Raw genomic sequence first — 24,497 nt, forward strand, 5'->3', positions numbered from 1 at the left:
CAAGAACAGGCAAAACTACTGACTGAGAAACATGAAACCGAGTCACAACCTTGGAAGAAAGGAAGGAACTGGCCTCAAAATTACCCGATCAGCGCAGAACTCCAAAAACTGCGATCTACACGACAAAGCCTGCAACTCCGAATCTCGCCTAGCCGAAGCGATGGCCACCAGAAATACTGTCTTCAAAGTCAAGTCTTTCAAAGAACAAGACGACAAAGGCTCGTAAGGAGGTTTAGTAAAAACCGAAAGCACCAAATTCAGATCCCAACGAGGAAAAGAACTCTAAGACAGAGGACGAAGAAGATTAACTCCTCTCAAAAAATGCACCACATCCAGGTGTCCAGAAAGAGATTTACCTTGGACCCGACCACGAAAACAAGACAATGCCACAATCTGTACTTTAAGAGAAGCCAAAGCAAGGCCCTTTTCAAAGCCTCACTGCAAAAAATCCAAAACTTGCGGAACCGAAGCACGAAAAGGAGAAAGACTCAACTCCTTACATCATTCCTCAAATATCCTCCAGGTGCACACATAATTCAAGGAAGTCGAGAGCGAAGAATAGTAGAAATAACCTGAGCAGAATAACCTCTCAGTCAGCTTAGTCCTCTCAAGAGCCATCCCGTAAGACAGAATTGATCCGGATCTGGATGAACGACCGGACCCTGCGATAACAGATCTCGTGTGACCGGAAGCCGGAATGGCACATCCACCAGCAGCCGCCGAAGGTCGGCGTACCACAGCCTGCGAGGCCAATCCGGAGTTACCAAGATCAGACGTCCCCTGTGAGCCTCGACTGTCTGCAGAAGACGTCCTATCAGAGGCCAAGGAGGAAATGCATACATTAGACCTACCGGCCATGATTGAAGAAGAGCGTATACGCCTTGCACCTTGGAATCCTTGCGACGGCTGAACAGAGGAAGCTTCACATTGCCGGCTGAGGCAAACAGATCCATCCTGGGCAACCCCCAATAACTGACCAGCTGCTGAAACGCCACTTTGCTTAGCGACCACTCTCCGGGGTTGAACATGTGTCGACTGAGAAAATCTGCCTGGACATTTAAGACCCCTGCCACGTGAGCCGCTGAAAGAGCAACCAGATGGACCTCCGACCACTGAAGCAAAAGCGACACCTGTCTTTCCAACGGCAGGCTCCTCGTCCCTCCTTGCCGATTGATATATGCAATCAGCGTGGCATTGTCCGACATCAATCGAACTGCCCGGTCTCTCAGCAGATGCAGAAACTTCTGGAGTGCCAGACGAATTGCTCTGGTCTCTAACAGATTGATTGGAGAACACGTTTCCTGGCAAGACCAGAGACCCTGAGCAAACTGCCCCTGACAGTGAGCTCCCTAGCCTTGAAGACTGGCATCCGTCATCAGCATCATCCAGCTGGGCTGTTCTAGCGGCATACCTTTGGTCACATTGGACTCTCGGAGCCACCAACGAAGACTGGTCCGCACCTGAAGCAAAAGTGGCAACCTCTGAAGAGAATCCGTCTGGGACAACCATCTCGACAGAAGTGACCTCTGTAATGTCCTCAATGTGTGCCCTGGCCCAGGGCACCGCTTTGATTGCTGCCACCATGGAACCTAGAACCTATAGATAGTTTTGTGCCGACGGACTCAGAAGAACTGACGAATCTGAGTCTGCAACTTGAGGACACAAGCTCTTCTGAAAATTGACCACCCAACCAAGGGACTATAAAAATTCTACTACCCGAGCTGTCACCTGAACACTCTCCTGGTACGACTTTGCCCAGATCAACCAGTCGTCTAAATAAGGATGGACCAAAATGCCCTCCATTCTGAGAGCCGCAGCTACAGCTACCATGACCTTGGTAAACGTACGCGGAGCAGTCGCTAGTCCAAAGGGAAGAGTTCTGATCTGAAAATGGCGACCCAGCACTGCAAAACGAAGGAAACGTTGATGCACTGGACGAATAGGAATGTGGAAATAGGCTTCCATAAGATCGCGCAAAGTCAGAAACTCCCTGGACCGCACCGCCACAATGACAGACCGCAACGTCTCCATGTGAAATGAAAGAACTTTGAGAGCTTGATTCACTGCCTTGAGATCCAAAATTAGTCTGAAGTAGCCCTCCTTTTTGGGCCCAAAAAGTAAATAGAGTAACGGCCTTGACGTCGCTCCGCCAGAGGAACTGGACAAATGGCCCGAAGCTTCAGGAGTCTGTTGACAGCATCTCTGACGGCACCGGCCTTGAGAATGGCAAGGGGATTCTATGAAAGCATCTGACAAAGGATGAGCAAACTCTAATGCGTACCCTTCTCGAATAACCTCTAATACCCACTGATCCAAAGTAATCTGGGCCCACCTCCCCTGAAAATGTGCCAACTGAGCACCCACAGGAACTAGAGGCTGGACCCACAAACCTTCATTGTTGAGGATGGGAAGAGGAGGAAAAGGAATCCCCTGCCTCTTGGCCCCCTCTACGACCTGCTCGAAAGGACTGAGTTCTTTGAAGAAATTTAGAGCGCTGCTTCTGAAAAACTCTGCCTGGCCGAAAACGACGAAAATCACGGCCTCTATCATGACCAGAGAAACAACCACGACCGGACCCCCTAGGATGATCCTCCAGCAACCTTGGAACTTTATGGAAAAACTTTATGGAAACTTTATGGAAAATCCTTACCACCGAAGGATCCTCTCCTATAGGAAGAGACTCCTCACCGTCAGCCGCGTGCTCCAGCTCCTCAGCAGACTGCTCTTCCTGAGAACAAACCTCATCTAAGACAGGCATCTCCTGATCTGGAGCAAAAGAAAAATCTGGCTCCTCTTGAGAAAATCTCAAACGCTTTAGAGCTACAGCATTACTTTCCATAACATTCCTCCCAGAAGGGACCACAGGTGCTGCTTTATGGAGGAGAAAAGCCTGGTACATCTGTACCACGAATTCAGGAGGAAACCCTCCTTCCCCCGCAGGCAAAACGGGTGTCTGTGACACTGAAATAGGCCCAGCAGGCGGCGATGCATCCAAGATGGCGGCGTTTCCCGCCAAAATCGGCACCTGGGGGAGGGGGATGTGACCGCCGACACAACACAGACATCGCCCCCCCCCCCCTCATCGAACATACCAATGATTTCACCGGTCCTGCACCCTGGTCCTCCGCAGCGGTGCAATACCTACAAACCCCGCTAGAACCAAGACCCTGCCGCTGACAGACGGAGCAGCGGCAGAGCTACTCTGACATCGCAAAGGAAAACAGCTGATCAATAAACCACAGACGCGAAGGAGCTGCCCTCCTCGATTTTCTTAAATAAACAGACCCAGAATGGCTCTGCCTTAACAAGCAGACCGGGGGGGGGGGGTCAAATTTTTTTCTTTACACACAAGTAGCTGCCTCGCCCCACCTCCAAAGCTCTTCCCTTGAGGAGCTTGAGGAAAACTTTCACTTAAAGATTTGCTTTTAAAGCTTTACTCTTAAAGTGCCAGCAAAAGATTACAAATTAAAATAGCCAGATACCAAGAGATCTCAGGGAGGAAATGGGGGGAGGGACTCAGCCTCCCAAGTGTAGCACTCCCGAGGCACAAAGAGACCCCCACGGACCTCTGCCTCTGAAACAGGTTTGTTTTTTTTTTAAGGCACAGGAAACATCAAGAAATCCAACAATCTTCAGACAACACAGAAAGATAACAAGAATTAAAGAATTTAAAGAATTAAAGAAAGGATTGAGACTACAGGACTCACCACCTTCCACCTGCTGGAGACTGAGATTACTGGATCTTTTTCTAGTTGGCAAGGGCTCTTATTGGCTAGCTGGAATTGCAGTTTTTCTCTCAGTCTCCACCTGCTGGAAGGCGTACACAACCCATCAGTCACATTCTGGGCCGGTCCGGAGGGACGCTAAGGAATAAGCTCTTGAAGGTCATATTTATGAAAAATCCCCCGCAGGAAGAGATTCTTCTCCATCTTCTGTCTGTTCAAGGTCCTCACAAAATTGCTCCTTAGGTAACCATGCTTCCTCTTCTAAGGATGGCATTTCCCAATCAGGGGTAAAAGAAAAACCCTGTTCTGCCTCCACAGAGTGTCTGACCCATTTTACAGCCAAAGAGGAGCCCTCCAGAGATCTTTTTCCTGCAGGGTCCACAGGAGCAGCTTTGTGCAGCAGAAAGGCTTGATACATCTGTACCACGAATTCAGGAGGAAATCCTCCTTCACCCGCTGACAAAACGGGAGTTTGAGCAGTAGGCAGAGGCACAGCAGACAGAGAGGCCTGGGGTGCAGCACTTAGCGAGGCATCTAAAATGGCAGCGTTTCCCACTGAAACCGGCACCGGGAGTGGAGACACGATAGCTGCTAAAATGCCCGAATTGGACACCCCCCCCCCCCACCGCCGACAATTTCACGGCCCCTGCACCCTGCTCCACTAAAACCTCTGCAGCAGTGCAGAATTTACATACTCCGCTCACACCAAGTCCCCGTCGCTGACAGACGGAACACCGGCGAAGTTTTTCTGACATCACTGTCACCTGTTCACAAACAAAGAAGCAAAGGCGCCTTTTAAAGGAAACGCAGGAAAAACAACGAAGGAGCTGCCCTGCTTGTTTAAATTAAACCAAAACGCAGCTCTGTTGGCCTTTTTTTTTTTTAAGTAGCTGCCTCTCCCTGCCTCCAAAGCTCTTCCCATGAAGAGCTTGAGGAAATTTTTATTATTATTTTTTTTTAATTAAGAATGCTAGCTTTCTACGCAACTAAAGAAGCCAGCACCAAAAAATATCAGGGAGGCTATGGAGGAAGGGACTCGGCCCCCCAAGTGTAACACCCCCGGGGCACTAAGAGACCCCCACCGGCCTCTGCCTCCATGAACCAGGGTTTTTTGTTTTATTTTTCAAAGATAAATGTTAAATAGTAGTAGTAGTAGTAGTAGTAGTAATTCAAAGAACCGTTTACCACAAAGAGAAATAAAGTACAGAATAGAAAAAAGACTGAGACTAAATAGCTCACCACCTTCCACCTGCTGGAGACTGAGATTACTGGATCTTTCTCTAGCTGGCATGGGCTCATATTGGCTCGCTAGAGTCACAGTTTTTTTCTCAGTCTCAACCTGCTGGAAGGCGTGCACAACCCATCAGTCACATTCTGTGCCGGTCCGGAGGGACGCTAAGGAATGTAGGACTGCTCCATCCTAGATATAGTGGTCCAAAGAGAGTCCAAAGTCACTGGCAAGAGCTTCACTACAGTGCATTCCTATAAGCTAGGAGATCCTCTATATTCTCTCCAAACCTGCTGCCACACTAGCAATTCCTCCAGCTGAAACAGATGCACCAGCCAGGCCTGAGAGGTGTGCTGGACATTCTCTTGGGATCCTGTACAACTCACATGTCAAAAAAGAGTATTCACAGTGCCTGCATTCCTCCGGCAGCACTTCACACAGCGGCTGTGCAGGAAGCCATGACCACTGACTCCTGCAGCAGCTGCTTCAGTTTTGCACCACTCTAGATGTGCTGGGATGGTTCGATTGCTCAAACTAAGGGATACACCTCCGATCATTGTCACCAGATGATGAAACCTGCATTGCAGTGCTGAAACGCAGAAACTAACCTCAACACCAACACTTTTACCTTCCACTACAGTCCTGGGAGTTAATACTTCTGTGATATAGTGGAAGCTGTTTATGTTATTAAGATGACTTTTTTTTTTTAATATGGTGAATTGCACAGGGAAATGTCCTAGTTCAGCTCTACACCAGTTGGAGGAGACTGGGAATTTTGCATCTACAGTTCTAAAGCCCTAGAGGTGCAGGATTTATATTGGACTGTGTTATAAAAATGAAAGGAATGAAGCTAAATCTTAAGCCAGGGCATGTTGGGTATTATCTCAGTCTCTCAAGTTTACTACTAGCCCAAAGAGCTTTGTTCCTTACATTGTATGGTGTGTTACATTCAGTCAACCTATTGAGATGACACCAGAAGTTCCTATTAATCTAGCCTGGGACCACTTTTGTATCCCATCATATTTTCTGATTGTATATCAGTATTTGTTGATCTTTAGTCTCTCCATAAATAGTACAGAATAGTCACTTCTACTAGCAATGCTGTTCTTATTGTTTTCTCCTGCGAGACTATGGTTTTAAAGAGATAAGCCCTTGAATCTAAAATTCCATTAGCCAGGCTTCTTCTCTTCAGATATTACAAGGAGACTGTCTTTGCAGTATAGTTATAAAGGAACAAACATGTCATTATTTGTAAATTTTCATACATGGTGAACCAGCACATAAGCTAGACCAATTGGGCTTTCAGGATATCGACAATGAAAATCAATGAAAGAAGTCTGCATGCAGATTTCTGTCAAGCATATTCATTATGGATATATATTAGAAACTGGTATCATATAACTGATGCAGATCTAAAAAAAAAAAAAAAAAAGTATTCCAGTAACTTTATGTAATGTCCTCGACTTTAAGCAGCCAATTGTTTTTTAAGATTGTTACATTTGTTGCATTTTGCATATCTTTTGAGTGTAGCCCCTTTGTTCCCATGCTCACATAATAGCAAATTCAGTGGCTATAGATGAGTTGTCCTTCAGTTACTGATTTCCATGTTTCCAGCCTTAAAAGTTAAGCCGTGGAAAACACAGCAATACTTTCTCGTGGCTAGCAAAGACCTGTAGCTGCTATTCTGTGATAGTCTGAAAATCTACAAATTCTAGCAATTGCCATCATTAAGAAAACCCCAGTTAATATTCAGCAATATTGCAGGTTGTTTTTTGTTTTGTTTTTTACAAATTCCCCTTGACCCTACTGAGGACCAAGGATGTCGTGATGTCACCAAGAGAATAAAACAAAACTGCAAAGCATAATCACAGAGGCAAGGCTCCCCTCCCATAACACTTCATGGATTTAATTTGACAACCTGCTTAGGGTCAGACCATCAAAGCGGTGTACAAAAATAAAAACAAAGTACATGAAACACAGGTAAAACACAAACAACTTCACAAACAAGAACATATATAGAAATAACTGAGTTAGAGGCTCAAGAGTACATATGCCCTTCTTCACCATTTTAAGAACATAAGAGTAGCCATACTGGGTCAGACCAATGGTCCATGTAGCCCAGTATTCTGTTTTCCAAACAGTGGCCATGCCAGGTCACAAGTACCTGGCAGAAACCCAAATCGTGGCAACACTCCATACTACAAATCCCAGGGCAAGCAGTTGCTTTCCATGTCTGTCTCAATAGCAGACTATGGACTTTTCCTCCAGGAACTTGTCCAAACCTTTTTTAAACCCAGATACGCTAACCGATGTTACCACTTCCTCCGGCAAAAAGTTCCAGAGCTTAAAATGAAAAAATATTTCCTCCTATAGAATGTTTGTACATTTGTATAGATTGTTTGTACATTTGGGAAGCTTGCCAGGTGCCCTTGGCCTGGATTGGCCGCTGTCGTGGATAGGATGCTGGGCTCAATGGACCCTTGGTCTTTTCCCAGTGTGGCATTACTTATGTACTTATTTTTGTTTTGAAAGTATTTCCATGAAACTTCCTCGAGTGTCCCCTCCTAGTCTTTGTACTTTTGGAATGAGATTTAAAAAAAAATAGATTTACTTCTACTCTTTGTACACCACTCAGGATTTTGTAGACCTCAATCATATCTCCCCTCATTCGTCTCTTTTCCAAGCTGAAGAGCCCTAACCTCTTTAGCCTATCCTCGTACGAGTTCCATCCCCTTTATCGACTGCTTAGACCCAACAACCAATGAATATCCAGCAGACCGAATACGGACAAACTTTCATTTACTGACGGAAGATACTGTCACCCAAATGATCAACAGATTCACCAAATCCCACTGTAAACTGGATGCATGCCCCAGCTACTTAATAAAATCTGCCCCTCAACGTTTCATAACAAATCTCACCTCCTACGTAATCCACATGCTTCAACATGGATCCTTTCCTACGGATAAAGGCAACCTCTTACTCACACCAATCCCCAAAGACCAGAAGAAAAAACTAAAATTATAACTAATTATCGTCCGGTGGCATCCATCCCTCTGGTGGTCAAGATGGTGGAAAGTCTGGTAACTAAACAACTTACAAACTATTTGAAAATTTTTTCAGTATTACACGCATCCCAGTCTGGATTCCGTGCTAACCATAGCACTGAAACAGTCCTAATATCACTCATGACCAAATTCAAACAAATTATTGCAACTGGCAATAATGTGCTTCTGATACAATTCGACATGTCCAGCGCGTTTTACATGGTTCACCATGATATTCTATTAAACATTCTAGAATATTTTGGAATAGGAGGAAATGTACTGAATTGGTTTCATAGTTTCCTAACAGCAAGAACATACCGGGTAATATCTAAATCGATCATATCATCGCCATGGAGTCCTGAATGTGGTGTGCCTCAAGGATCTCCGCTTTCACCAATTCTCTTTAACCTAATGATGTTACCATTGGCCAGAGCACTATCCAGCTAAGACCTGAACCCATACATTTATGCTGATGATGTGACGATATATATTTCATTCAAAAACAACTTATCAGAAATTGCAGATAAAATTAATCGCAGCTTCTAAATTATGAACTCATGGGCAGACGCATTCCAACTAAAGCTTAATGCAGAAAAGACACAATGCCTAGTACTATCATCGCAGTATAATAAAATCAACTATACTAACATAAACACACCAAACCACACTCTTCCTGTTGCGGACACCCTGAAGCTCCTAGGCATAACTATTGATCAAAATCTTAGACAGTCATGTAAAAAATGTTATAAAAAATGTTCAATGCCATCTGGAGGCTTAGAAGAGTGAAACCTTTCTTCCCAAGGGAGACATTCCGCATACTAGTGCAATCACTGGTACTGAGCCATTTGGACTACTGTATTCCTTATATGCGGGATGCAAGGCACAAACCATTAAGAAACTCCAGACAGCCCAGAACACTGCAGCCAGATTGATATTCAGAAAAGCGAAATATGAAAGTGCCAGACCCCTTAGAGAAAAACTGCACTGGCTCCCACTGAAGGATCGAACTGCATTCAACATTTGCACCTTGGTTCACAAAATTATTTACGGAGATGCCCCATCTTACATGTCAGACCTTATAGACTTACCAGAGAGAAACAACAAAAGTTTATCACACACTTGCTTAAACCTTCACTATCCCAGCTGCAGAGGAGTTAAATACAAATCTATACATACATCTAGCTTCTCATACATCTGCACACAACTGTGGAATGAATTACCGATCAACCTAAAAACAACACACGACTTGACAATCTTCCAAAAATTACTGAAGACTTACTTATTCATAAAGACATACAAAAAAGATTCTCCATAACGATGTATAGAATGTTTGTCTGTTTGGGATATACCGCTTTTCTACAGTTTTTGCAACCACATCCAAAGCGGTTTATCTGGGGCAACGGAGGGTTAAGTGACTTTACCCAGAGCTTGCCAGGTGCCCATGGCCTGGATTGGCCGCTGTCGTGGACAGGATACTGGGCTCGATGGACCCTTGGTCTTTTCCCAGTGTGGCATTACTTATGTACTTACGTACTTATGACTCCCAAATTACTCCAAAAACAACTATTATGGAATTCTCCTAATTTATTTCATTACATCCTGTTCTGATATCATTATGTTTTGTTTTATCTGTTATCCACTTCCAATCCTACATGATATACCTATGAACCTTTATTTGTATTAATTCTGAAATTATTATTCCTTTAAGATGATTGCTATTATATTCTTTTGCACCTTATCTGCTTTATATTCTGAAATTCTTATTCTATTAATGTGAATGTCATTGTAACATTTTGTAAGCCACATTGAGCCTGCAAATAGGTGGGAAAATGTGGGATACAAGTGCAGCAAATAAAATAAAAAATAAAATAAAATTTATCATTTTAGTTGCTCTTCTTTGAACCTTTTTCTAATTCCGATATATATTTTTTCAGATACGGTGACCAGAACTGAATGCAATACTCAAGGTGCAAACGCTGGAGTGATTCAAAGGCATTATAGTATTTTCAGTCTTATTCACCATCCCTTTCCCAATAATTCCTAGCATCCTGTTTGCTTTTTTTGGCCACCGCCACACACTGAGCAGAAGATTTCAGCTTATAATCTAAAACACAAAAACCTTTTTCTTGAGCGCTGACCCCCAAGATGGACCCTAGCATCAGATAACTGTGGTTCAGATTATTACTTCCAATGTACATCACCTTGCATTTGTCCACATTAAATTTCATCTGCCATTTGGACGCCCAGTCTTCCAATTTCCTAAGGTCTTCCTGCAATATTTCACAATACACATGTGTTTTAACAACCTTGAATAGTTTTGTATCATCTGCAAATCTAATCACTTCACTCGTCATTCCGATTTCCATATTATTTATAAATATGTTAAATAGTACCGGTCCCAGTACAGATCCCTGTAGCACTCCATGCTCCTCCATTGAGAGAAATGACCATTTAACCCTACCCTCTGTTTTCTGGCCAATAGCCAATTCCTAATCCACACCAGATCCTTGCTTCTTATCCCATGACTCTTTAGTTTTTGTCAGGAGTCGCTTATGAGAAACTTTATCAAAAGCTTTCTGAAAAGCTAGATACACTACATCAACCGGCTCACCTTTATCCACGCCTTCAAAGAAATGAAGCAAACTGGTAAGGCAAGACTTCCCTCGGCTGAACCCAAGCTGACTCTGTCCCATTAAACCATGTTTGTCTACGTGTTCTATAATTTTATTCTTTATAATAGTTTCCACTATTTTGCCTGGCACCGACATCAGGATTACCGGCCTATAATTTCCCGGATCACCCCTAGAACCCTTTTTAAAAATCGGCGTCACATTGGCCACCCTCCCATCTTCAGGTACTATGGACGATTTTAATGACAGATCAGAAATTTCATGCTTGAGTTCTTTGAGTACCCTTGGATGTATGCCATCCAGTCCAGGTGATTTACTACTCTTTAATTTGTCTATTTGGCTTAGTACAGCTTCCAGGTTCACTGAGATTTCTTTCAATTCCTCCGCATCATCACCCTTGAAAAACATTTCCGGTACAGGCAGATCTCTTACATCTTCTTCTATAAAGACAGAAGCAAAGAATTCATTCAGTTTCTCCACTATGGCCTTGTCCTCCCTGAGCATCCCTTTTGCTCCTTCGTGATCTAACGGTCTCACAAATTCCCTCGCAGGCTTTCTACTTCTGATGTACCTGAAAAAGTTGTTACTGTGAGTTTTAGCATCTGCGGCAAGGTTCTCTTCATATTCTTTTTTAGCCTTCTTTATTAATGCTTTGCATCTGACTTGCCAGTGCTTATGTTGCTTACTTTATTCGTTTCGGTCCTTTTTCCACTGCTAGACTATGTGAGAAAATAGCCTTTGTAAGAACTTTAGTCCCAGGTTACACTGGCAAAGGGAGAAAGATGGGAGGCTGAGATTTGAAACACACTTCATGAAGCTGCCTATGCAACAATTAACTTGCAGTATCTGGCTCTGTGCCAAATTACTTGCAGACTTTTGCAGGAGCTGGGAACTGACTGAACCAGGAATTGCTAAGCATACCTTTCTCTGCACAATCTTAAAGAAAAATCCTTTTTTTAATGCTTTAATATGATCCCTGCTAGAGTCCTTATTCCCCCTAAGGAAATGTTCTTTTCAACTTTCTGATTATAGTCTTTGTAATGGCTTTGCCCATGCAAGGGTATCTGCATTACTTTTTCTTTATTTTAGTGAAAATATCAATTCCAGATTATATACATTGTAATCTTTCACTTGCTTTCTCTCATGGAGAGTCACACACAAGATGGTGACCAATAAAATTAAGAATTGAGCAGGAAGGAACTGCAGTTTTATATACTGAAACTACAAATCCAACAATGCAATACACACACTGTGGGGACAGCATATACAGTACAGCACTTAAACATCTGTACAACTGTTAACGTTTTTGCCTCAAACTAGGTGGTGATATGACTGAAATGTGCATTAAAATATATATGTCATCAAAATAACCCAGGGTAACTAGCTAATCACAATAAGACAAACAGGACAAATAAGGGATAAGGGAATTACTAAGGTGGAAATGATAAACCAGACATGGGTACTGAACTAGTGAATAGGGGTTAGGAGTTAAAAGCAGCATCAAAAAGGTGGGCTTTTAGCCTAGATTTGAAGATAGTCAGAGATGGAGCTTGACATACTCACTCAGGAATTCTATTCCAGGCATATGGTGCAGCAAGATAAAAGGAACAGAGTCTGGAGTTAGCAGTAGAGAAGGGTATAGAGAGATTTACTTAATGAACGGAGTTCCTGAGGAGGAGTGTAAGGAGAGATAAGTGTGGAGAGGTACTGAGGAGCTGCAGAGTGAATCCACTTGCAAGTCAATAAGAGGAGTTTGAACTGTATGCGGAAACAGCTAAGGAGCCAATGAAGTGACTTGAGAGGGCTAATATGAGCATAGCGACACTAGCGGAATATAAGTCATGCAGCAGAATTTTGAACAGATTGAAAGGGAGAGAGATGGTACAGACAAACTTGCAGATAAAGGTGAGCCAGTTGATATTGTGCATCTGGATTTTCAAAATACGTTTGACAAAGTACCTCATGAAAGGCTCCAGAAGAAATTGGAGTGTCATGGGATAGGAGGTTGTGTCCTATTGTGGATTAAAAACTGGTTAAAGGATAGAAAACAGAGAGTAGGGTTAAATGGTCAGTATTCTCAATAGAGAAGGGTAGTTAGTGGGGTTCCCCAGGGGTCTGTGTTGGGACCGCTGCTTTTTAACATATTTATAAATTACCTAGAGATGGGAGTAACTAGTGAGGTAATTAAATTTGCTAATGATACAAAGTTATTCAAAGTGGTTAAATCATGAGAGGATTGTGAAAAATTACAAGAGGACCTTACTAGACTGGGAGACTGGGCGTCTAAATGGCAGATGATGTTTAATGTGAGCAAGTGCAAAGTGATGCATGTGGGAAAGAGGAACCCAAGCTATAGCTACGCAATGCAAGATTTCACGTTAGGAATCACTGACCAAGAAAGGGATCTCGGCGTCCTTGTTGATGATGATATGTTGAAATCCTCTGCTCAGTGTGCTGCGGTAGTTAAGAAAGCAAATAGAATGTTAGGTATTATTAGGAAAGGAATGGAAAACAAAAGTGAGAATGTTATAATGCCCTTGTATCAGTCCATGGTGCGACTGCACCTTGAATATTGTTTTCAATTCTGATTGCCTCATCTCAAAAAAAATATAGTGGAATTAGAAAAGGTGCAGAGAAGGGCGACTAAAATGATAAAGAGGATGGGACGACTTCCATATGAGGAAAGGCTGAAGTGTCTAGGGCTCTTCAGCTTGGAAAAGAGACGGCTGAGAGGAGATATGATAGAGGTCTATAAAATAATGAGCGGAGTGGAACAGGTAGACATAAATCATTTTTTTACTCTTTCCAAGAATACTAGGATTAGGGGGCATGCGATGAAGCTACAAAGTAGTAAATTTAATACGAATCGGAGAACATTTTTCTTCAAAGTGTAATTAAACTCTGGAATTCGTTGTCAGAGAATGTGGTAAAGGCGGTTAGTTTGGCAGGGTTATAAAAGGGTCTGGACGGCTTCCTAAAGGAAAAGTCCGTAGACCATTATTAAATTGACTTGGGGAAAATCCACAGCTTATTTCTGGGATAAGCAGCATAAAATGTATTGAGTTTTCTGGGATCTTGCCAGGTATTTGTAACCTGGATTGGCCACAGTTGGAAACAGGATGCTGGGCTTGATGGAACTTTGGTCTGTCCCAGCGTGGCAATACTTATGTACTTAACTGTGGAATGGTTCACTATGACAAAATTGATTATATTTTACAATATCAAATAGCTACTGTGTTTTTACAGTATTTATATTACAAAACTAGACTGCAAAGCCACTATCTACTATAATAAAACTCACCCTCAACGTTCTGAGGACACTGATGTCAGTGAAGCCAAGCTCTGACTTCCTTCAAAAAGGTTTGAAGGTTCGTGGTGGTGAAGCCACCAAAATCGCTCCGGGCCCTGCCCTCGAGGGCGGAGCAATGGCAGAACAACGAAGGGGTTGGCAGGCAGGGAGGCGGGGGAGTGGAAAATCGCTCCGGGCCCCGCCCTCGCGTCTAACATCATGACGTTGGGGGCGGAGCAATGCCAGAACAACGACGGGGTTGGCCAGGGAGGGAGGGGGGTGTTGGCGACGAAAACCTTGCTAGCGCCCGCCCGTTTCATTTGCTCTGAAACGGGCTTCTTTTACTAGTATTCTATATTATACAAAAACCCTCCAACAAGTACACACACACTAAAGAAAAGTACAGAATAGGCTTAAAACCAGCACCATACCCAGCACTTATAGTGGGACCACAGGGAAAAAGGGAAAACCTCTTACAGAATTACCCTCAATATGACTAAGAGGTGTAGACAGCTCCTTGTGACTCTGGGCAAGTCACTTAACCCCCCATTGCCCCATGTAAACAGCATTGAGCCTGCCATGAGTGGGAAAGCGCGGGGTACAAATGCAACAAAAATAAAAAATAAAATAAAAAAATATTTTCAAAGCACTTTGACTTGCAAAGTTACATGGAGGGGCATTTTTGATATAATGTCAAAGTCTGACATTGGACATTTAGCGGAAAACATCTAAAACTCCAGTAGCGAACATGGCCATTTTCTAACCTGAAAAACGTCTATCCTTTTTTTTCCTTCAAAAATGGCCATTGCTAGACATTGTTATGCTCATTGTGTCTATCTTTCTGGACTATTTCCAAAAAAGTCTTAAGTGAAAAACACACAAATTCAAGCCATTGGGATGTAAGAGGAGCAGGCATTCTTAGTAGACTGGCCACATAGATATCCCAGAAAGGCAGTGGAGCACCCTAGGGGGCACTGCAGTTGACTTCATATAAAGTTCCAAGTATACATCTCATCTTTACCCCTTATATTGTATTATGAGCCCTTCAAACCCCACCAAAAACCTACTGTACACCACTACAATAGCCCTTATGTCTGCAGTTGTCACCTATATGTGGGTATAGTAGGGTTTTGGTGGGTTTCGGAGACCTCACACTTTCTACCACAAGTGTACCAGTTGAAAGTGGGTTATGGTTCTGAGGCCCAGATGCACAAAACTTTAACGACCCTTTAACAACCCTTTAACAAGGAAATTTTGAAACATAGCATGCATTAAAGGCCATTTTCCGACAACACTAGCAGCTAACGAAAACGGAATGCAAACGAGAAACTACCATTGAAATGAGGACAATTCGAAATGCACTAAGTATACCGACGATTGCAACGAACCATTTACCATCAGAAATTTAACGTGAGCTCAGACCTGTCGTTAAGGCCTGAGCTGTCATCTCCCCGCTGCCCCCTGCACCATAAAAAACATGTTTAAAAAAGAAAAGTGAGCTCCCCTGCTTCCATCTGCCAAAAACAAAAAATGAAACCAAAATTTAAAAAGGATCGGGAAGGGGCAAAGGCGCTCATCAACAGCGTCCTGTATGGACGGCCTTGCCCCCCCCCCCCCCGGGTCGCCACTGCTCCCCGCTGCTCCGTGTGTGAAATAAAAGCTGTTAAAAATCTAAACTTTTGCAAACACATGGCTCCCCGCTTTCCCCTGCATGTCTCCACAAACATAAAGGATCGGGAGGGGGTAAAGGCGCGCATAAGGACCGTCCTGTATGGATGGCCTTTGCCCCCCCCCCCCCGAGGTCGCCGCTGCTCCGTGTGTGAAATAAAAGCTGTTAAAAATCGTAACTTTTGCAGTGCCAGACCCCCCTCCCTTCCTGTCTCTCTTCTCCTTCTGTATCCAATGCTCCGCCTCCTGCCATCCTCTGTGCCCCGCCCCCCTGAGTTTGTCGTCGCCGCTCCACCCCTCCGCCATAATGGCCGGTGCAGCGCCTCTCACCTATGTTTGAAGGCGCTGCACGGGTTGGATCAGCTGTTCGTCGATCGCTTCTGTCTCCTCCGAAGTCTCTCTCCTTCTTGTGCCCGCCCTCCTCTGACTTCAGTTACCTACGTCAGAGGAGGGCAGGCACAAAAAGGAGACGTCGGAGAAGACAGAAGCGATCGACGAACAGCTGATCCAACCCGTGCAGCGCCTTCAAACATAGGTGAGAGGCGCTGCACCGGCCATTATGGTGGAGGGGGGGGTCCGGTGGAGGGGGGAGCGGCGGCGATGAACTCAGGGGGGTGGGGCATGGAGGCGAAGGATGGCAGGAGGCGGAACATTGGATACAGAAGGAGAAGAGAGAGACAGGAAGGGAGGGGGGCCTGGCACTGCAAAAGTTAAGATTTTTAACAGCTTTTATTTCACACACGGAGCAGCGGGGAGCAGCGGCGACCTCGGGGGGGGGGCAAGGCCGTCCATACAGGACAGTCCTTATGAGCGCCTTTGCCCCCCCCCCCCCCCCCCCCAATCCTTTATGTTTGTGGAGACATGCAGGGGAAAGCGGGGAGCCATTTTCTGTGTTTTCTTTTTTTTTGTTTGTTTTGACGTTTCTGGCATGCGCAGAGCAGCCAGCATAACGCTTGGCTGCTCTGCACATGCTTTAGGAGCCGATTACCGACAGGGATTGATGCATGGTTCTTTACAATACCGCACCGAACTTGTGCGACTTGTTTTTTTGGAGCATTGTTCGTTTTTTTAAATTCAGTAATGGCTTTAACGATTTTGCGTTTTTTACGTTTCGTTGATGCATCTGGGCCTGAGTCCCCTTCTCTACAGGACACTGCTCCAACCAGTAGGCTACTTCAGGGACTTACTTGCTGCTCTAATAGTACTAGCCATAGCATCTGAAGCTGTTATTCAGGCTGGTATGCACTGTTTCTTTTACATCTTTGGGAGGTAGCAGGAGGTCAGTGCTCACTGGGGGAGTAAGGGGAGGGTCATGCCTTAATTCCTCTAGTGGTCATGTGGGGCACCTTTTTATGACTTAGTCATTATTAAAACAGGGCTAGCCCAAAGTGTCCAAGTTTTAGCCTTCAACGTTTTTGCTTTATTCCATTATGGCTGAAAGACAGCCAAGCATTAGGAATGCCGAAATCCCGCTTTCAACATGTCACCTTGTGATTTGGATGAACTGCATAGAAAAATGTCTAAAATGTGTTTTGAAAATAGCAACTTGGATGTTTTTGCAAGAAAAATGTCTATCTGCCACTTCGTGCCAGTTTTTGGATGTTTTTCTGTTTCTGGAACTGTGTAAGTCTAAAGTTTTCCTGTCATGTCTGTCCTAATTAGATTGTAAGCTCTGTCGAGCAAGGGGGGGACTCTCTTCATATTCAAGTGTACAGTGCTGCGTACGTCTAGTAGCGCTTTAGAAATGATAAGTAATAGTAGTAGTCATGTCAATTTCAGCTCTACTGCTACAATCCTGTCACAAAAGATTATGACAAGTTAGCAATTAGCATAGGTTAATCGTTCAAATCCAGACAACAATTTATACATGTAGCAGACAAGAATTTTACAGAACATTTTTATTCATCACTTGGGATGCTTTATTACAATACATCTGTTAGGCCTAGCAATAAAAGTAACTATAAAGCAAAAAAAATGTTCTGTCAGCATCCCTATCCAAAAGGCAGATATCCTTTTGTAAATACAATTACATTAAACGAAAACATTTGTAACATGTTTTGGCAAGTCTTTTATCTAGATAGCCATAGGAGTATACAGGTATACAACACATGCCGTATCAAATGTGGTGTATCTATTTGCATGAAATGTGATTCATATGCTTATTAGCATACAGATAAATATCTTCAGCTCATGCACAAGAATTTTACCGAGGCATATTTTGTCTGCAGTATTAAAAGCGGACTAGTTTACAGAATACCTATGAAAAATACTAACTACAGCTCAGGAATCTGCAAATCTGTTACCAATATAAACAGTGTCTGAATTATTGAGTTAGTTTATTCAGGAAAGCTTCACTAGTGCAGTTTACATTCAAAGCTACAAATGTTGCTTCTTCTTTAAAATCTAAAACTAAAACTAATAGAAACTTAAAGTTCTGTAAATATAACAGGAGAAAACTGAAAACACTGTATATTTTCCTCAAACTTTTATGATTAGAAAAGGAGAGCATAAAAAATTAAACAGATTAATGTCAACTTTAATATTTTTTTATTTTTTTAATGGGATTGTAGTTTAAAGAAGGGGAAAATGCAAAAGGTTTTACTGTTGTAATGTCAGCAACTTGACAAGCTATAAAGAATAAAGCTTTATAAACCACACAATGCTATTTGTGTGGGGAGCGTCAATATCCTAAAGTTTTTTTAATATACAAACATTTTTATTAAAATGTAAGAAATATATTGTTCAAAAGTAGTCTCACGATTTTTCAGCTTAAACACAAAACTTTAAAATATCTTGTTAAATGTTGTTGTAATTCAAACGTGCACAACTATTCTCTCCTAAAATTAACTGGATCTGTTTCCAGAATCAAAACAAATTACAAGGACAACTCTCTCAAAATAGCCATTCACACAGCTCCAAAATCTTGCAGAATAGAGGCTACTTTGTTTACCTCGTATGCCAAGTATCAAACTTTAATATTTCACAGCAAAACTTAGAACAAATGGATAATTTTCTGTCCACTCAAAAGCGTTTAAACACAAAAGAACATAATGATAGGCCATTCTACCGTACTACTATATTCTTTTATCTGAGATTACCCCCATTACTAAAACGGAGCAGTTCTCATTCTGCACATTAACTTCCTTTGCTAAACTGGGTGTTCATAACCGGATCTACAAAAGCACTATGGGGGGGGGGGGGGGGTTGAACCACATACATGATTTCAATGGAGTCTGATAATCGGACACAGATGTTTGGGGAGATAGTACATTTTAAAAAAACAGGTAAATAAAAATATTCTGCCAGTCTGGCACGTTTCTCTGGCACACAAGTCACACCCTGTTCTTATTTAGAGGATTTCACATTCCTAGCAAGTTCGAAACAAAAGCACTAATGAAGCTGCATTTTTTTTTTTACGATACCTGCAAAGCTTCAATTAAATAAGAAACCTGTAAGAAAATGGGACAGAAAAACTCCAAATACAGTGTTTGAGGTCAGCCTGAAAAGAAATAGCGTGAACACGAGAGGGTAGTAGGTTGAGAGCCACAGGGACAGCTAGAACTCCACCGACAGCCCCCTCACGTCCCAATACCAAAGTACAAGGCATAATATGAATAACCAAGGGAACAAACCAATAAAGGGCGACTAAATCCTCAGGAAGATATGAACGGAAATACTTTTTAAAAAAAAATTAACACAAATTCAGCGAAAAACTCAAGCTGGAAAACGTCCTCAAACTGATAAGCTAACGAGCAACCAAGTGTACGCGTGTGCAGAGAGGACTGACAGTTTGCTGTTCTTTGCAATTCAGCAAGTGTCAATTCGGACGGCGTTGTTTGCTGCCCGTACTGTTGTTGTGGCTGCTGCTGCAATTACTACAAAACAACCATCAAACCTGGAAATAAGCAATTAACTTCAAAAGAAATATGTTTCGACTTATTTTAAACAAAAAAGGGAAAACGAGTTTCCTACCACTTTAAAAGACAAACACAAGGAATGTTCTTTTTTTTTTTTTTTTTTACTTCTTCCGAAAATGACAGTGCGACGGCAGCCCCTGATCGAGGCCCCACCAAAGGGCACTAGTAGAAAATGCGCCACCCGAACACCAGCCCACACAAGTTTCCTGCCTCTCTCCGTAGTGCAGTCCCCCAAACAAGCTAATAAACGCTGTGACACCGCAGGGATACCCGCACTTTGACGCTGAGAGTGCCACTGTGCTCATACAACAGAATGTGAAACTGAGCAGTTCTCGGAACAAATTAGCTTCCTTTTCTTTTTACCTTGCTGCTGTTGACAACGAGCCCTGGCTCCCCTCCTTCCTCCCTCTTTGCTTCTGCATTCAGCTCCCACCACTACCGGAGAAGAATGTGGGGCGAACGACAGCACTGTTCCGCGCACGCGCACCAAACGGAAACGTCACAGCCAGTAAACCGAACGCCGCTGCTTCCGGTTCCGCCATCGCTACTACTGCGCAGGTGCACCAATTCGTTGCGTCACAGCTTGTAAATAGACCGCTGCTGTTTCCTTTTCCGCAGTGATGCTGTTGTTTGTGGTGGTAGGTTCTGGACTTGTCTTATGTCCTGAAGAGAGTAAATCAGTTTGTTGTTTTCTACTTTGAAACAGATGTGATGGTTGTCATGGGGTGTCAAGATGGACTGGAAAGAGGTGGGCCGTTCTCTAAATTTTGTCTCCTTTTTAACCTCCTTTTTTTGTTATTGCTCTTGTAGTTTATCCGTTGAAAGCCCATATGTATGTGCCTGGCTTGGGGACTTTGCGTTTTGATTTGTGGAGTTCAAATCTCAGATGCGAAGTTCAGAGGAAGTAAACATAGGAAAATGGTGTTTTGAGGGATGGTGTGGTGGGAGCTGGTTAGTTAGTAATGGATTTCCATGCTGCGCTGGCTGTACTCTCTCTAGCAAGGCCCGCCCTGAAGCGTTGCAGTTGGTATTATCGTCCGTACAAACTCCGTTGCAGTGTTTGCGATGCATTGTATAGCTCTTGTAAATCTGATGGTACACATAAGTGCTGTAGAGACGTGCTCCCTCTAGCTAACTGTTTGAAATAACGTTGTCTGTATCTCGTATTCGTATACATGCACGAAAAATGCGGGCGCTTCCCGGACTCGCTTATAGGTTCGCTTACAAAGGAATCTCCCCCACCCCTCCCCTGGAAAAATATCCTTAGTTGTGTTACTTAAAATAATTAAGCTGTATTTTCATTTATGATCTTTTAATTAAGTACATTATTTTAAATGATAGATCATGAGAGTTCAGCTTCTCATCCATGCACCGAATCTCTTATCCCTGTCTTTATTACCTCATCCCATAATTTCAAGTATTGGATTCCAGGATAACTCTGAAAGACTGTTGACATGCACACATCCTATTAGCCAGTGGGTGTGAACCAACAAGTATATGTTCTGTGCTGGCTGTACCAGAGGACTCTGAAGCTGAGCTATAACAGACAGCTTTTGCAATACCTGTTAATGTTACTTGGAAGGAGCTGTGCCTCTCAGTGCATTAGAGGACACACACACACTCCCTCACTTGAATTGGCTCCCAAAGAGCTATGCCTAACAAGACTGTCTATGCTTTTGAAAGCAAGCGCATGTCATTTCTCCCAAGCCTCTAATCCCTGTGACAACTGACTATGCACTCAGGCCCACATCTGGGATGGCTCCAACCACACTTACTAAAACCAGTTATACATGATTATTTAACTGTGCATATAATTTAAATCCCAGTACTCATACTCATTTTACAATTTCACCACAGATTTTATTATGAATAACAATTTTTTCCACACTATAAAATATCCAAAAAAAACTCTTATGCAGACACCGGAACTCACTCATACCAACCTTTCGTTGCCTCATTCAACCCAACCACACTATCATTAAAGGCATATCATATATGACTACATTTCCCATCATTCCTGCTTATGAACCATATCTATCACAAGCGGAAATTCGCTATTCATGACACAATTTTCTCAGTCTTTAGTAGCCAGTAGATTCAACAAACGGAAAACAATATTCCTTCAGCTACTTAGACTCCGTAGCCAATATAATGTCCTCACAAACTTGGGTTCAATGTCCCAGTGCAGCTTGGTAAGGGCTTCCAATGGCTGCATATGTCCTTCAACCTTTCAATTCATTCTGATTTCTCCTTCGCTCCTCGATGCGAGACCACATTTCGGATCATCCAGTGGCATGTAAGATTGTACTCCCAGCTAATTTACTTCATCCCCGTGTAGTTATATCATACTAGTAAAAAAGGCCCGTTTCCGAAACCAAGGAAACGGGCGCTAGCATGTGTTTTTTTTTTTGTGTGTGTGTGTATGTGTCACAGAGTTATTTTGTGTGTGTGAGGGTGTGGTGTGTGTGCAGGTTGTTGATGTGTGTCTTTTTTTTGTTTTGTTTTGTTTTTTGCTTGGGGGTTGGGGGATGTGCTGTGCTGGCAAAGTGGGTTGGATTGGTGTGTGGCTTTGAGGGTGTGTTTCTGTTGTATTGTGTGTGTGTGGTTTTGTCTGTCAAGGAGGTTTGTGGAGGGGGGTCTTTCTGTTGGTGAAATGTAAATGTGGTTGTAGGGGGTGTCAGCCTTTGTTGAGTGTTGGTTTTTTTATTTTGTGTTGTGCTGAGGCAGCAGTGTTGTTTTAGATGGATGGAAGGTTGAGGAGCACGTTCTTTGTCGGTATTTTTTGGCCGTTTCAGGGCTGCTGTAGGGGAATGCTGGAAGAGAAATGTGCTGTTGGAAGCAGCGCCATCTTTTTCCATTGGGCTGGGGTTCTGGGCATCCTGGAGGTGGGTGACAGCTTGCCTGAGGACGGGGATGGTTGTTTTAAGTTGGCGGAAGGGAGAAGAGCACAGTCTCGGGCCGTCAGGGGGTGATCCGGTATGTTTGGTCCATTTCAGGCCGGTTGCAGGGGAATGTTGGTACATTTATGCGCTGCAGGAATCAGCGCCGTCTTTTTCCTGTGCTCGGAGAATCCCCGAGGTGGGAGACAGCTTGCCTGTGGCTGGGGATGGTTGGGCACGTCCTTGGCCGCTTCGGCAAAAGGGGAAGAGGAAGGGGGTGGGGAGTTACCTGCAGCCGCCTGAGAAACCATGTATTCTTTGTTTGTTTTGTATTATTAGTTTGCATTTCTGTTGAAGAAAGAGTGGATGCCTTTCTAATGATGGAGGTGGTGCGTCGGTGTGCGGTTGTTTCGTTAGTTTGGCAGCCAGTCTCCAGTGATTCCTAGGCAGGGAAGGAGTAGGGAAACACGCGTGTTTCCCTACTCCTCCCCCTTCCTTGGTCGCTGTTTGCTTGCTGGCTGGGTCGCGGCTAATCCTTCCAGCTGGGCCGCAGCTTGTCCTGTTCGCCCACGTCCCAGATGGTGACGGGCACGTTGTTTTCCGGCTCCTCTGACTCCATGTCAAGCGATCCCAAATATAGTCTGTGTATAGGCCTCTGGCACTCTTCAGTACTGGCATTAGGCATTTAAAAATTCCACCCCCCCCCCCCCTCCCCTGGTCTATTTTTGCACATACCCACAGCAGGTATATTCTTCTCTCGTTCCAGCGGTGGTTCTGTGCTCTCCGTGCTGCACAGATAATGAGCCATTCTGCTGGGGAATGCTCCTCCCTTATTGTCATGTAGTTTCCTCTGAGTGGTCCGTCTTACGTTGCCTAGTGTTGCCTGGGAACGGTGTTGTGATGGTCCTTTGTGTTTCATAATGTTGAGGGTGTTTTTTCTGATTGGTCCGTCATGCGAGGGCGGGGCAGAGAGACATGGTCAGTGTTCTGGCTTCACCACCATGAATCCATGAACCCTTCAGTGAGTGACTGAGTGACTTCAGAATGTTGTCTTCAGAATGTTGAGGGTGAGTTTTATTATAGTAGATAATTTAAAACCATACTGTCCAATATTCAAAGCAATTTAGTCAGGTAGGCCAGGGGCAGCACAGGGGTGGCACTGGGGAAGAGCCAGTAGTTATGCAGGTGCTGGCACTATTCTGTGCTGGCCTAATTTGGCCTGCATAGCTATGCAAGTGCCAGCATCGGTTATCAGCCTGCACCCGCATAACTTGTTTTCAACTTGTATGAAACCCTACTCCTCCTGGACCCCCCCCCCCCCCCCCCCCATGAGTCCTCTCCCTGGACCTACCTGTATCCCTGGTAGTTCTAGTGGGGGCATTGGGTGCAGGAACAAAGCCCCCTCACTCCTGCCTCTTGCAGCCACTGTGCAAATGGCTGCCATTACTTCTCACAGCAGCTTGTGGTATTTGTACTTGTACCATGAGAGGTTGCGGCAGCCATTTGCAAATGGCAGCCATGAGGGACAGAAGTGAGGGGGGCTTTGCTCCTTCTCCCAGCACCCCCACTAGGATCACAGAGATACAGGTAGGCCCGGTAGAGTTGTTGGGGGGGGGGGGGGGGGCTTTGAGTCTAGTGGGCTGAGAGGGAGCAGGAAGGGGAGATCTGGATTCTTACATGTTGAAAATAAGTTATACAGGTCCCAGCCAATATTCATCTGGGGCCTGCTTAGGCTCTGGCAGCCATTCCTGCCAAATTTAGCCCCCGATATGCAGTGCCAGTGACTGGACATGGCCCAGCACTGAATATCCCGGGCTAATCTAGCTGGTGATCAGTGTTTTAAAAAAATTAAAACGCTGACTTCCGGCTAAATATTGGCCAGATAGAAAATGGCAGCAGTTAAAGACCATATGACCTTTTCAGTCTGCTAATCCATACCATCTGTTATCCCTTCCTCTCCCTTTAGAGCTTCTGTATGTTTGTTACTCATTTTCTAAGATCAGCTATAGTCTTTCTCTCCACCACCTCCACTGGGAGGCCATTTCCACACATCCACCACCTTTCTGTAAAGGTGTATTTTATTATATTTCTCCTGGGTCTGTCTCCTTTCACCT

General features: G+C 43.9%; 1 protein-coding gene across 2 annotated transcripts in view; it reads right to left on the reverse strand.

The window, feature by feature from the left end:
• Positions 1-19,925, reverse strand: part of KMT2C (lysine methyltransferase 2C) — a 917,733-nt gene extending 897,808 nt beyond the window's left edge. For both annotated transcript variants that reach the window (XM_030198371.1, XM_030198346.1), the window contains exon 1: positions 19,868-19,925. The gene's annotated coding sequence lies outside the window, so the exon portion shown is untranslated. The remainder of the gene's footprint in view (positions 1-19,867) is intronic.
• Between the last annotated feature and the right edge of the window lie 4,572 nt (positions 19,926-24,497).

The sequence above is a fragment of the Microcaecilia unicolor genome, chromosome 1 (genome assembly GCF_901765095.1).
Source record: "Microcaecilia unicolor chromosome 1, aMicUni1.1, whole genome shotgun sequence".
NCBI classification, from domain to species: Eukaryota; Metazoa; Chordata; class Amphibia; order Gymnophiona; family Siphonopidae; genus Microcaecilia; species Microcaecilia unicolor.